General features: G+C 38.1%; 1 protein-coding gene and 1 long non-coding RNA gene across 14 annotated transcripts in view; one reads left to right on the forward strand and one right to left on the reverse strand.

Moving 5' to 3' along the window:
* Positions 1–16,002, reverse strand: part of FOXP2 (forkhead box P2) — a 439,933-nt gene that overhangs the window by 210,855 nt on the left and 213,076 nt on the right. The window lies entirely within an intron of this gene.
* LOC308177662 overlaps positions 1–16,002 on the forward strand; it is a 45,156-nt gene that overhangs the window by 1,313 nt on the left and 27,841 nt on the right. Inside the window, exons 1-2 of one of the 3 annotated variants that reach the window (XR_013939290.1) lie at positions 1–116; positions 13,077–16,002. The exon at positions 1–116 is cut by the window's left edge and continues 1,258 nt beyond it; the exon at positions 13,077–16,002 is cut by the window's right edge and continues 27,841 nt beyond it. This is a non-coding gene — a long non-coding RNA (uncharacterized lncRNA). The other 2 variants (XR_013939289.1, XR_013939291.1) reach the window with 2 other exon arrangements.

Below are 16,002 nucleotides of genomic sequence, written 5' to 3' on the forward strand. Positions count from 1 at the left end.
AGACACAAAGCGGACAGCCTGAGGCTGGCAGACAGTGTCAAGAGCCCATCTCTGTAGGCAACAGTTTCACACAGCTATCAAGCGATAGGTGCCTCTTCCACAAAGCTCTATCAGAGGTACGTCAAGTTTGGCTGGTTAAAATGACATTAACCTTGAGTTCAGTCCTAAATATTTTATATCAGGCATTTAGAAAGACAACAAAACGCTGACCAAAACCTGAGTCAGAAACAAACTAATGAACAACAATTGCAAAAACATATGCACTACAGAAAAAAAAATTAAAAAAAAATAAAATCACAGAAGCATATTAATTGGAGGACAAGCTTCTCAATGGCTAGGATATCACTGCATTTGTCAAAAACCTTTCAGTCCTTAGTTTTCTCATGGCATCATCATCAGCCCCTAAAATGCAGTCTACAGTCTTATAAATAAAACAGTCCACACACCTACTCTATTACCCAGATTAGAACTAATTCTAAGGCATAAATTCCCCATAGATATCACAACACTGAGTACTATTCTGCCATTAAACAAATAAAATATTTTCAAGTATCGGGGAATTTCTCTCTCCCCTTCACCTGCCATCTTTTCACCATAATACAACAAACGGTGCCGTCCAGAGTAAGTTTCCTATTCCAAACTTTCTGGCGCTGCCAGCAGCTTTCAGGCCAGCTCCATGCTAATGACCTAGAGGTGCACCTGGCGTGTTTGGCATTCATCATTCCCTCTTCTTCACAAAATTCTTTCTGGCCCAACAGAAAACAAAAACTCAGAAGACATTTTTCGACCTCCTCTCCCAGGATCAAGGCTGTCGTTAGTTTTTTTGTTTTTCTTTTAATCTCCTTCCCTCCCTAATTGGGGCAGGTGGGCCCCTGCATGCAAATACAGACCTCTCAAATAGCCGGTCCTGTGCAGTCACATACGTAGCCTAGACCTCAGGCTGCTACTGCATGGGATTTTTCACTCCAGGGTGCAGAGAAAAACCCGCTGGCAGTGACAGGTATTATGTCACAGCCTGTTTTCTACCAAACAAAAGATGACAGGCAATGCAAACTGTTTTTCAGATGACAAGTTCCCGTCAAATGCGTTGCTCTAATTCTGCACCCTTTCTGCCCTTTTGCCTCCAGAAACAATTATGCAAAAGAACATATAACAGGTCAGGATCCCCCCAAACTCGATATGATCACAGTCGTAATCCTCTGGACAACTGTCAGCTCTTGCAACAGTTGGATGCTATCTCTAGTACCGCATGATCTATAAGCAAGCCTTGCACTGATAAGCTACAGAACTGATTTAATAACAGTACCGAGCACTACAAGGAACTAAGAGGAAGAAATGTGAACAGAACACATCATCATTAAGTAATATAAATTCCGAGATGCATGGATGATATTTAGGGAATCCCTGTATCGATATAAATACTAGTAACTAGAAATCACAGGCTTAACCCTGCAAAACCTTTACATGTGTGAGAGTACAGACAGACTGCCTGAGTAAGTAAGAGTTGGAAGGAGACACAATCATGGATTTACAGAATAATTACCAGGTTTAAATTTTGTGTATTTGCATTATACTGTATATGTGGTCACAGAATACGCATTACCGTATTTAAACCTAACAAAAATCCAAAGTAAAATTTTGTCATTTATTTCCTGGTATACAAATGCTACTCCCTACATTTACACTATCAGGGTGTTAAATAGCTGGATATCAGAATTGTATTGTTACTATTCAAACTGTATTTTAATAAGGGGAACCTAGCAAGGATAATAAAAGAAGAGGTAAGGAACGACTTTAAAGCAGTCACTCCAAATTTCTCGTCTTTAAAGGTAAGCTTGCTTAGCAAGCTTTTTTTTTTTTTTTTTTTTTGGTCTCCTAACATACTCAATTAACAGCAATTAACATTGGCAGCAATTATACGCACGCACAGGGAAGAGGAAGGATTGACTGCTTGGCCTCTGTAAGCTACGTATCAATTTCTTGTTTTTCCTACGTCTGCTGTTTGCTACATGCAGACATGAACTGAGTAACACAAAACCTTTGGTGCTAGTTGTAGGTGGGTTTTCACTTCCCAAGGATGTTTTGACTGGCAGTCAAAAGTCATTGAGCAAATCCAAGCTCATTCTGCAGTGCAGATGCTTTTCCTGCTGCTGTCATCCCATTGGAGCATTCCAGGAACACACCTGGGAAAGTGTGTGGTGGCTCTCAGCCCCATGCCTATATTGTTTGGGAAGGCAACACCTAGAAGCGAACCCAAACCTGCAGCAGTGGGTGAGGACTGGAGCACGTACGCACTACTCAGGGCTGGGACCCTCGCAGCGCTGGAGCCGCCACGTTCAAAATTTATAAAACTTGGCCTGCAACTTCTCTGCACTCGAGGTGACTACAAGATACAAAGTACAGTGATTATTTTTCATTCATTTTCCAGTTTGAAGTGCCCTAAATATTGAGAAGATTGGGCCACAGATCAGCGGCGAGGGGTCTTACAGCATGATGACAACGGTGTGAGTTGTGTGTCCCTCAGCATGGCACAGGGGCATTTGAGGGCAAGTGGGGGCACAAGACTTGTCTTGGAGGATTGTCCTGGATAGAGAGTCAGTCTGGCTGGAATAGATCCAAGGGTGAACAATCCTGCCTGCTGTTGCTTCCTGGAGAGAATAAACTTTAGGAGAAAGCCTGGTTGCAAACTGTCACAAAGAAAGGGAGGGTGATGAGGGGAGCCCAGGCACCAGCAGGGAACAGTGGATAAGCCAAGCAGCTGATGCATGTCACACATGAAGTTCATGTACACAGGTTGTATTCAAAACGTCTTTCACTTCATGAATGACAAAAAAGAGGTCTGTGGTTTCCAGTGATGGTTATGGTTGGTTCCACTCAGAACCCAAACTACTTAATCGTTAACACTATGTCAACACTTTTCTCCTTCGGAAGATTAACAGGCTATGTTACAAACATCTTTGTGGAAACTCACTATGAGTTTAACACTTATTCTACATGAATTTGTTATTATTGAGAAGAAAAAAAAAGCCAGTAAAAATGGTTAATTGCCTGACCATTTGGTAATTGCCTGCTGTGGATACAAAACTCACTAGCCATGTGAATTCAAGGTAGATCACATTTTGTTGCAAACAGGAAAATGCCATCACAGTGCAACACACAAGTAGTCAGGAACCAACTGGTTAATAAGAGCTTTTACGTATAGCATGTGACCAAGGATACAAGATTAAAAACAGCGAAGTGGGCAAATATATTCCTTAAAGCCTCCGTTTGCAATAAACTACAAATGGAAAAAAAAAAAGAAAAAAAAAAAAAGGGTCTTGATCCAGAGTGTTCTTGAAACTTGGAGAGGTTTTGACAATAAAAGAAACTAGAATAGATGCAGGTGGAGGGGGCGGGGGGGCAGGTGCCTACACTTCTGCTTTAATTCCCCCCCCAACCCTCCCAATACAGATCTGTGTGTTTACCAGCACGAACCTGTAAGTGTGAAGCTAGAGATACCACAAGAAAGAAAAGTGAATTTCCATTCACTACTTACAACCCACTGATTAGTTGATTCATTGCTTTTGCTCACAAGTATTTATCACCAATATTTAGTTCACACACACACACACACAAAAAAAAACTGTTAGTATAGCAACACCTTTTCTCCAAGTAGGAAACTTAAAATAAGCAGAATAAGACTCAAGATTTATTTCAGCAAATTAAAAAGACATGAATAATACAAGCCATCTAGAAAGATATCATTCACATATTAGTGAATGGCAACCAGATATCCTACACTATTCAGAGCTGAAGAGAGAACTCAAAAATCCTCTGCCACATACACAAGGTGTAAAAGAAACCTGAAGGATAGGTGAAACCCCGCCCCTGAAAGCACAGTTTAGATTATCACTGCAAAGTCAGTTTTTCAATATGAACTCATACACCATCTGCCTCACTGAGTCTGGTAATATTTACAGTTTCAGTAGAAAGACCAAAACATGAACAGATCTCTTTTGCCTCTATCAGACCGTTGCAATTAGTGATCAGCTATGAAAACTAATCTTAACTTCAGGCTGTTGCAAGAGTTTGCCAGAGCTCATCGCTCGTTACCCATAGATATAAGAGGCAATTATAGGAAAAACCTCCCCCCCCCCAAAAAAAAAAAAAAATAGTACCACTAAAACCATTCCTCCATCCTGAATTATTAAAGAACTCTCAGAACAACAAAATAGCAAATACTTCTTGCCTTCACAGCAGCCAAGTTGGGCAGCAGAGATGGTGCAGGCTCCCAGGCCCTGGCTGTGTACACACGCCTGTCTTCTGCAAGGCCAAAATGTCTGACAGGATAGAAAAATGGAGTTCTTTCTCATTTTCAGCAGCAAGAAAAGGATGGGAAGTTCAATACGCTTCACAACTGCTTGGCAGAGGCCTACCAGAGATGGCGCATCCCCAGAGCAGGACAGGGACATTGACTTGGTCAATGCCAGCCCTTCCCTGCACCTGCCGAGTGGAGGCCCAAGGCATGCAGTGCTGTCCTTTTCAACGTCACTACCAGTTTCATGTTTGCCAGATTTGCACGTTGTTTTTTCCTGTTTACTTTTTCACAGCTAAGTTGCAGTATTACTAGTTCCTTCCTGTGGTAGTTACGTACCTCCCTTCTCTCATGACATTCACTATGAAACACATCACAGTTAGCAAATCAAATGTTTTTTGAAGAGCTCATCCAACCAGGAGTTTTATCACCTGCTCCCACCCACAATAAGGCGCTGTCTGTCCTTCCTTCATCAAGACCTGCAACAGCCTCCACTCCGTGTCTATTCCTGGCCTCATTTGTCCTGAGGCTCCATGTTCCTGATCAAAGCTCCAGCTCACAGATTTTGATTTGGTCTTTCTGCACTATTTTGGCTCTGACTTGACAGCTCAGTGACCTGGCAAAGCTACTTTCCATCCTGAATGAGGACTGAAAAGGAAGACTTGGAGGTGTGGATGTTCCAACTCTGGAGATTTCAAACAGTGCCACCTATCAAGTCCCAGAAATCCTCACTCTTCCCAGTCACTTCTCAGATTCTCTTATTTGCACTTGTATCTCCAAAATAGCTAGGTTCCAAATGTAAAAACCTCCTAAACTGAAGAACAAATTTCTGATATATTTAAATAACAAGTCACTCTAGTGCCTGTAGAAGAAAATTGCTATTTTAGTGAGGCCCACATAAACAATGGTTTGAGCTCCCTCTGCAGGCTCCTTGTCTGTAATTAACGAAGAAATCTTTTTCCCACGGCCATGCAGTCATAAACGAATAATGATGATGTGCAGAAACAAAAATGTTTTGACAGGATTTGGCATGCGAGTAGTCGAAATTATCATTGATGTTGTTCTTTAAATGAGACATTTGGGGCAAATTCTGGTCTAGTATAAACAGGTGTACTCTGCAGCAAAAAGAGTGCCAAACACTCTGCTTAGAAATGGGTTTAGTTAATTTTGTGTTAGTTGGGTGGCAACTTAAATAAGTAATGATAACTAACCGCAAGAGCTAGTACCTGGGGAAAGCATAAGGATAAAAGAGTACTACCAAGATAGAATAGCAGAAAGAGATATTTAAAAGATTAAATTTTAACTTTAACTAGTAAAGCAGATTATGCTACTGCACCAGGCTTACACTGATTTAGTGGTACAGAGTATATGGAGTGTAGGAAGCATTAAACTCACAAACAGAGACTTCTATCCCACGAATCACCAGATCTGAACACTCAGAAGCTAATTCAGCTCTACGTTTCATTGGAGCCACTATCTAATGGGATTTCATACAGGATTAGGCAGAAGTGTGGATTTCTTTGACATTTCAAGTCCAGTCATTAAAAAGAAACCTTATTTTTCAAGCTGATAACCCCCTTTTTTCCCTTTTCACATTAAGGGGAAAAAAAAAAAAACAGCATTTACAGAAAAAAAAAATGGAAAAAGCTATTCAGATTACACAATGATAAGGATTTAAAAGAGAAAATGTATTCCATAAACAAAGCTACACAGTAATGTTGAATTGAAATAATCTGTGTTTAGTAGTTCTCCAACCCAAACTTTCATTGTATTTCAGCCCTGCTCTAGTTCTGCTTGCACACCCAGGTGTGAAAACCACAAGAACAGCATTTAACAATGCAGCAAAGTTCTCCTTTAATAGCCACAGACATCAAAAATACCAAACATACAAAAATATTAGAAAACACAGTACTATCACAACATTTAGCCTGTATCTTTCACAGTGAATGAGAGTGAAAAAGTAAGATTTGGGCTAGATAGAACTCAGCAATAATAGAAGACACTGTTTCACATTTCTCATTAATCACATGTAATTGATATTCAGCCAAAATTTTCCCTCATTTCAACTGTTTACATGTCATATTAGCCTCCTTTCCTATTCTTATATCTTTGAGGCCTACGCATGTTAACAGTTTTAGATAATTGTCCTATTTTTGTACTGCAGTCTTTTAGAGGTTTGACTCTATCACAGTGTGGAGACATCTATAATTTCTGGCATGCAGAAGAGCTCTCTCTTAACTACAGCAGCTCCACTCTGCTCATCAGCCTGTACGCAGCTAAGACCCTATTTCTCCAACACATTTTTTTTCTACTTGCTGACATGTTCTGTATGAAAACCAACTGGCAGCCAGTGATGCTTTCCAGGAAACACTACTGGGACCAACACCATTTAAAATCTTTGTTAACAGCCTGGGCAACAGAAAGGAGTTCACCCTCAGCACATTCATGGTTGGTACCAAACTCAGGGAATGGGTAGGATGTGAGAGCAATATATGGCTGCCATTCAGAGAGAGCTCAATAGGCCAGAGGAGTAAGGTGATGAAAAACCTCATCCAGAACTTCATCAAATGCAAATGCGAAGTACTGCAACTAGGCAGGAACAACCCTATATTAGAGGTGAGGTGTCAACAGGATACACAACAGCTTTCCAGAAGAGGATTTGAGGAGTCCTGATGGACAAGCTGAATATTAGTCGGCATGTATCCTTGCAACTAAGAAGGCTTGCTGTATACCACATCCGCAAAAATGAGGGCATTGGGTCAAAGGAAATGTTTTACTGTCTGTTCAGCACTTGTGACCCTGCATCTGGAGTACTTTCTATGCAAGACAACAACATACTATGCTGAGTCCAACAGAAGACCATCCAGGTGTCAAGGGAGTGAAGACGTCGTATAGAGAGGTACTGGGTTTGATCAGTCTTCAGGAGAGAAGGCTATGTAAGGATCCCTCTAGTGTCTTACCACTCCTAGTGGTAAGGTATAACAAGATGGAGCCAGAGGTGCACAGTGACTGGACAAGAGGCAATGCACACAAGTTGCAACATAGAAATTTCTGTTAAGAGGACAAGAAAAAATCCTCACAGTGAAGTGATCCAACACTGGAAGAGGTCTCCATCCTCAGATATTCAAAATCAGCTAGGGAAGACCTCAATCAGCATGATCTAAGTCAACTGTGCTTTGAGTGGGGGATGGAAGTACATCACTTCCAGAGGGCCTATCCTGCCTAAATTCTGCCAGAAGCCCATGATTTTATCCAGTACAGTAGTAATCCTGGCTGCATGGAGTTTGAGTACTGTAGACATTACCTGAGCCATCTCTGTCTGTCACATGCAAAGGCCAGAGGATGTATAGCAGTGTTTGCAGAAGTTCCCCATGCATGCACAGGCCAACTCTCACAGTTACTCAGTGTGCATAGTAACTCCGACAAACTTGGAACGCACCAGACTTTCTGCACGTGCTCAGATCACTGGTCCAGCATATGCAAAGTAAGTCACGTCCCATGTATTAGCCAAGACAAACTTTGTGCAGCAGTTCTATACTGAAACTTCATCTGCTAGTTCTATGCTTGCATGGGCCTGCAATGTGAAGTGCAGATCAAATCATTCACAGCTAACCTGGGTATCATTGCACAAGCATTAATAACACTGTTCTGCTAACATCTTCTCATTCTTACGCTGCATCTATTGCAACACTCTAGAACATCTGTTCCAAACAGTTTTAGATGTGGCTTAAAAATCTATCGCATCTAAAAAGTAGTCAAACTATACATATACACTAAGTCCTTGAATCATCGTTAAAAAATCTTTCTCCCTGCAACCTCTCATGTTTGTTTTGGTTAACTAAGGCTCAGACTCAAATGGAATATTTTACCTGTAGTAAATCATAGTTACAAATTACATAGCTTTACATTACAGTTTCAAATTCATGAACCATTAGCTATCGACCTGGTGATCTGATACCCTGCTTATAATAGCACCCACATTTTGTAAGGCATTTTTCATCAGCAAGTCAGTATCATTATCCCCATTTTTTAACAGATGAAAAAACTGAGGCGTGAAATAAGGAACTGATTGGACCAAGGTCACATAGGAAGCCAGCAGCAGAGACAGGGATAAATACAAGGTGGCCTAAGATCTACTGTAGTGTGCCCCATTGTCATTTCCTCACCCCAATGTGTCTTTTGTCTAGGTTCCTTCAATTCAATTTACCCTCTCTTGAATATATTAACTTATTTTGAGGCAAAAATATTCTAATGTTCTGGTTCTCTGATTGCTACATCCATTGTGGTCTTTATAAGTACTCAAGATACAACTGTTGATGGCTAAAATATGAACTAAAAGATATGGCATATGAGATATCTTTCTAAGATCAATTTAATGGTGACAAAACTATGATTTCCTTAACCCTGTATAGACAGCTATTGTGTGCTGAAAGCTTTTCTTACTCTTTTAGTACTGTTAGTGGTGACAACTCTAACCAATTAGTATCTTCTTTGGTCCTCACTAACATGCTCTATAGTAGTACTCTGGATAATCAATTAAATAAGAGCAGACATGCCAAAAGGATTTGGAATTCACCAGTCATTACCTTACCATATTATTTATAGTCCACCTAACCAGATTTGGATACTAATTTATTTGGGGGGTTGTCTTAACAAAATACTTTGCCAAATCGCTGTGTTTGTTTTGTGTGTTTGTTCGGTGTTTTTTTTTTTTCCCCCCTCATTTTGCTCACTAGATCTGTAATTCTATTAAGAAAATAATTAAATTTATTGGACAGAAAAGATGACAAATTTTTCCAACACCAAAGCTGCTTAGAATCCAGAGTGTCTCACTTGGAAGTCTAGAGGCATGACTACCCTCTGCAGTTAAATATAACACAAACCATCAGCATTCAAGCTAGCTGTAGAATGGAACTCAGAAACTCAGCAGGACTTTTCAGCATTAATACCAAAATGAGCGTCTCTGCATGGACATACAGCTGTGCTATGTAGAAGTACTTGCGTGGATCAGTACTAGCTCAGGTAGAATGAGCATGTACTACATCACTTTCCATTGTACAACACAAACACATTGAAAGCATCTTTGAAAGACAGTCTCAGTTCCCACAGACAAGTTGCAAAACAGCAATTAAGTGCCTGAAATACCAGGTGGCACTGAAGCCTCTAAGTCTATGAAAGTAATCCAAAGCTTTGCCTCCCTGGATGAAAAGACGTCACTTAAGTGCCAGAAGTTCTACTACTGTATGTACAGAGAGGCACCACTGTGATAGCCCCACATGCTGAAGGCAGTTAGTGATTCACAAATTTGCACATAGGACCCTTCAGAGCTGCAAAGTTTGCAGGGATTATGCCTAGCAGCCATGGAGAACAGTGCACTGAGCACAAAGCACAGCAGCATGGGTACACCTCTTCAAAAGCACAATGAGGAGAGGAGTGAAAACTGTGAAAAAGCTGTAGGCCTTACAGTAAATGCTGTGCCGCCCTGCAAAATGCCAGGTATGACACAGTAAACAAAAATGTTACTGAGTATCTAAGTAACTATATAGCTTCTGGAGCCTAACGCAAATACTACTCCTCTGTTATGATCTGATTCATCAAGATATTCAAAGCGTGTTCAAAACTTTTAAGTTCCCAAGTATTCCCACCAGCTTCACTATGAATAGTCAGTCCCCTGAAGTTTTCCACAATGCTGAACAGAGGACACTTGAATGCACTTACCTGGAACCGATACATTAAACACTACTACTTAAAACTTCAACATACAGGTATAAACCTTGCAGTGGTTCTTCACTTTCTCATTAATTCAAAAAGGAAAAGAAGGATTGATAGGAATGAAATTGAACCTTGAAGACTGAAAAGGAGTTCTGTAACTTTTCAAACATTTTGCAATAATAAGTTATGGTTTTAACCAAGTTTGACTTTTAAATCACTTTTTTTTTTCTTTAAACAGAAGGCAGATCCTAAAAAAAACACCCTGCCTATCACACCATAACATTTAAGAATTTTCACTACAAATATTTTGCATTTGTCATGCTCTAATTCTTATTTTTTCACAAAAGAAATGGAACATATCCAGGACAGATTAGAAAAGATGCACTTGCAAGTGGTATATTACTATGTGGTCCTTGGAACACCAAAGAGTTTCAAAGGCATAGCTCATGGCTGTCTCTTACCTACTGACAAAGACAGTGCCAATTCTAGGCTAGAATAATAAACGGAATATGGAAGATGAAGAACAATGAAAAAAAACAGTGCAAACCCAAACTTTCTGAAGAGTGAGGATAAAACGAACACAACTGAATTCTAGCATGCGATGGAAAAAAATCACAGATGAACACAGAGATATGACCTAGAGAAACAAAGAGAAAACAGCAGCTACAAGGAATTCCTTTCCTTTATAAAAACTGCATCCTCACTCAGTTAAAAATTGAATGAACTTAAAAATGTGATATTAAAAAGAAGAAAACTAAGTTCTGAGGAAGATGTCCAGATTTTGTCCTGCAGGGAGTAAGGATTGCACTTGTACCATCTAGCTAAACCCTGTTCTTTATGGCCCAAATCTTTTGTAATCACTCCAGCTCATCACAGGAATTGACATGATAAAACACACATGTAGGCACATCTATTCTACCTACATATGCACTCCTCTGAGTAACAAACGAGGATACCTGATGGGTATTTTATATGAAAATGACATTAGTCTGATGATGGGAATTCTTTCTTTTTGAACTTTGATTAAGCTTAATAACAGCTCAAAGTTCTGGCTGATGTCCCTCCTTTGAATGCTCATCAGGCTTAGTTTTACTTAGTTTCTCAACTCCTATGGGATCCTAAGGATCCAAAGTCACCGTTTGCTGCCACTTCTAGGGATTCAGTAGCTACATCTTTACCAGAAAATCAAATACTGCCCAGAAACACTCTTGAGCACTAGAATATGAACACCAACATTTAAAATTGTTAAAATTGTTCTTAAAATGTTTTTTTCTCATGCCAACTAGCACTTTTCTAGACAATCTGCAGACACAGCACAGAAGTGAGAATGTTTCAGGAACCATTCCAAACAAGCAGGTGGATCTCACAACAAATTGCTTTGCAAGCTCAGAGAATTTACAACAAAAATATCAGCTGTTCTGTGTAGTGGGAATGATCCTGGATATGTCTTATTTAACATTCTAGGAACAGAGTAAAAATCCGCTCTTCAGTATCTTTCTTTTCCATTGATTCAAGTCATCCCCTTCTGATAATATAGTGGAAAACATTTTTTTCTAAAGCCTGGTAGAATCTAACCTTCATATGATCTTGCAGTGTACCTGACTGATCAGTTATCCTGCTATTGCCACAGAACTTGACACCAGCTGATGGCTATCCAGTTGTTAGCCTCATGTTGGAAGACCAAAGGAAGATTCACATCCAAAACACCCCAGCCAATTCAACATACAACTGGAAGCAACTGGAAGAGATGATTATTTAATAAAATAGCACTGAATTGAGGAGTTAAAAAGTGATTTGGGGCTCTCCATACTTCTTTTCCACTTGGGTATCTCAATTTCTTATATAAGAAGAGCAGGTAGGAACTCTGGCTTAAACATCCCTGAGTATAGTATATGCTGAAGAGAAGTTTAAAGTTTTTTTGAATCAAACTAACTTTCTCTCAAAATATATGATGGAAAACAAATGAGTCTGGTAGCTTCTTGGACCTTCCACTCCGGGTTTTAAGGCATGAGGGAAAAGAGTATCTCTTTGTGAGCTAAGCTTTCGTTGGAATGGATTTTTCATCTATTTTTAACAGTAATTTATCTAATTGCTCTGCATTATGCTACAGCACATAATGTTAAACTGCATTTTTTCATGGCTGCATTACAGTTTCAGACATTTTATTACATAATCTACGATGACATTTCACTTACTGTATTCATCCTGCAAGAACAATGCAAAAATGGCTGCAACAATACAAATCCAGTTTTCATATCATGCCTACTTAGGATACAGGGATAATAATGTTATACCATACTTATTAGTGCTTTCTCAGTCAATATGTTATGATATACTGAATTGTTTGTGTCATGGGGCTCAATTACTTAGACTTGGCAGTCAGATGAAATCACAAGACAAAAAACAGTTTAATCAAACATAAACATGATTCCAAATTTTTATTGACTGCATTTATCCACTGTTAGGGCTGGCATCCCACTCAGAGGAGAAAGGTAGATAAGTTGTTAGAAAAGAATGAAAAAGACATGTTCTTTCTACTTTCAGTTAAAAAAACCAAACGTTTGGGGAGGGAATGCTCTTTAAACTTTATTGTATTTGTATGAGTGACCTCATTTTTAAAAGTATTCCTGTCTTTGAATGGTAACATAGATATTTACATGTAAGGCTGTATTTGAGATATGATACTTAATCATGTGGAACACAGTAGGATCTTTGTTAATCAGGTATGAGATGCATAAAATGTGCAAGTGAAACTAGACAGCATGGCATAACACTGTAGTGGCCATTTTGTTGTATAAATTGGTTCCTAAATGTTACTAATATTGGATCAAACATCCCATTCTAAAAAGTATGCATTCAGATTTCACTCGTTATTGTATACTCACAAAATCCCTGCATTCCTAAAAGAATTCCTAAATCCTCTAAAAGATTGTGTGTCAGCATCAGCTGTATACATCTTTAATTTATGTTTTGAATAAATTGACATGTTAAACAGAAAAAATCAGTTTCTTTTAAGAGAAGGGGCAGCCTTCCTACAACTAGTTCTTTTTTTTACCTATTATCTCAACAGATCCTCAAGTGGAAGCCTAACAGAAGATACTAGAATCAGTTCCTTGTAGCATCTCCTCCTCTTTCCCTGAAGATTATCAAGGACAAGGTAGCACGAGGTAATTAGCTGCAAGTATCATTAGCTGCCTGAATCATCTCCAGGACTGATACTGAGCTCCTGCAGGCAGCCCTGGCTTACAATCGGTGACTCCCAGGGAAGATATTTCAACACAAGAAAGAGGCCCTACACTGGGGAAGAAGGAGCCATGCATATGAATGACTACTCTTGTCCTGCTGATAGGAGAACTCCTCGGTATTTCCAGCTCCATACTTCTGGGGTAAAGCAGCTTACCCCAGAAGGAATACCAGCTTGTTGCTTTGACCTCTGTCTTTTACTTTTCGGTGTATCGACAAATAGCACTGTTGTCTCAAAAAGCTTCTGTTTATTAACGTTAGAAAAAAAAAATGTGTCTATTTTTAGATAAATACTTAGGGAGCATTCACATCAATGGAAGTAAATAATTTCCCTGTATTTGTCATTAATAACATTGATGGATAAAGCATTGTATTGGAGATGGAAAAATCTGAGTTTTGCCCAGCTGGCTTATACTCCATTTTACTATATTATTGATGTCAATGCCTGTTTTGAAACTGTAAAGCAGTTTCAAAGAGGCAAGCTCGTAATTCCCTTAGATATTTCCACAAAATGTTCTAATTCTCAAATAACTCAGTACTCCTGAAAATGACACTTAAATATGAAGTTAAAAGTTTAACTTTAGACAATGGAGTTAATCATTTTCTCCATCTGTAAAAGAAAATCTTCTGGGTTGTTTATAAAGCAATTTTATTTTCTTGGATAAGAGGCTCTGCATGTGCTATAAATTCTTATTTGCTACCATTTAACTGGTTGCCATTTTTGCATTTTATACAGTAAGTCTTCACAAATAACATAAAATAGCAGGGCAACATAGACAATAAAACCAATTTTATACCTAAATATAGTCAAATTCAATAGAAATTTTTCAGAATGTATAGAATAATGTTAGAAAAGAATTTTACAGTTGTCCATGAAAAAATAATTGTCTTTTGTTTTGTACATCTAATTTCCATTCAAGTGACACATATAAGAACATATTATTAATCCTGATGCAAACCCATGAATCTTGTCAATACTTATCAGGGTGTGAAAACTTAGACGCCGCCGTTGTTACAATGAAGAATATGGCTCACACGTAATTTCACATTTACTTTAATGCATTAATACTACTACATCTTACCAGTAGGCAGCACTGTTACATCTTTTTAGATGTTAGCAATGTTAATGACATTCAGTGCCATCTGCAACTTTCTACATAATATCTGACCTTTACTTCCATTCAACCCTCATTATTTTTTCTTCACGCAGTGTTTCTATCTCCCAGATTTTATTTCATAAAAGAAAATAAGAAGAAAATCAAAATGCTTGAATATTTTTTAGCACATCAAAAATGGGAAATGGATATTGGAATGGTATATTGGATTGAATTAATCAATTACCATAACTGTCACTATTTAAAATGTGGCAATATCTATATCAAATGATGAATTACCTTAGGCAAATATCTCAGTAACATAAATGATTCATTTTAGTATTGATTTGATCATTTAGATCTTTAAGACACTAAAAGAAAAAAAATGATAGAATAAACAATGGTCCTCATCCTGAAAACCCTTATTTGAATGAACAAATCATGAGCCTTCAATTATGAGTCTTATCTTAAATTGGACTGTCCTTCTCAAGGACTTAAACTATAAAATCCAGAACAAATTAGTGTTATAAAAAGAATAATCTGTTGTTATGACTGTTTTATAGATAGCCTCATAATATTTTTACTTGGCTATCTTTAGTTTGTTGCACAAATATGCATAATACCCTAATAACTGATAATTTTCATTTTTTCCATTCCGTAGAGTTTTTATCATCAACTAATTGGACTTTGATCTTACATTCACTAAAAATTAAAATTCAATAGTGAGTTCAATGGGATTTTTGAATGTACAAGAAAGGATGAATTTTGTGTCGAATATACATGTACCCAGCTGCAAAGGTTACTGGCAGGGGTTAATAAGTATATTTGCAAAGCACAGATAATGAATACTTATATTAGAATAAGTATCTATTTTATATAAATGTTATAAATATATACATATACGCATATGCACACGTGTGCTCACAGACAGACACATATTTATATGAGCAAAAGTTTAAAAATAAATAGTATTCTCTTAGTTCATTGGTAAACAATCTATACTAGCTTACACATCTGAGCAGTACCAAAGATTTTTTTCCACTTTCTGTCCTACTTTCACACCAAAATTATAATTTCATATTTCATAAAAAGGCACAGAAACGTAAAATGGGCCAACATCAAAATATAACAAGGAAGCAAAGATAAATTAGAGGAATTCTTTGGTTCTTTCACTAACTAATCAGAGATATACAGAAAAGGACCTTTTAAGTTTAATGATACCTGCTCATTAAATGATGCTAAACACTAAAATACCACGAACAGCAGGGAATTTCAGTTTACATTAGAGAAAAAAATAAAAGGGTAAAAATGACTGAAGTTGGTCAGTTCAAGCTGATAGGGCACTTCAAATGAATAACAGAAGAATAAAAGAGACACTCTAGGTTAAATTAGGTTCTCCTATGCCTTTTCTTGAAAGTGCTTAACTTCACAAATTTTATTTGAATTAACTAACCTGCCAAAATCAAAGACTTGAATAGGGGTAAAGTTAAACAAGCAACTATACTTCACAGTAAGTTTACCCATTAAACAGCAGATAAAACCTCTGCATAAGAAAAGATGGGGGAAACAGTTTCAGAATGTGCATTTTTTCCTTCACTAGTCAGGGAAAATGTCATCCCTTTCATACTCTTGAAGTAAAGCTGTATTTTAGAATAAAAT

The sequence above is a fragment of the Anser brachyrhynchus genome (genome assembly GCF_964034855.1).
Source record: "Anser brachyrhynchus genome assembly, chromosome: 1".
Taxonomy (NCBI): Eukaryota; Metazoa; Chordata; class Aves; order Anseriformes; family Anatidae; genus Anser; species Anser brachyrhynchus.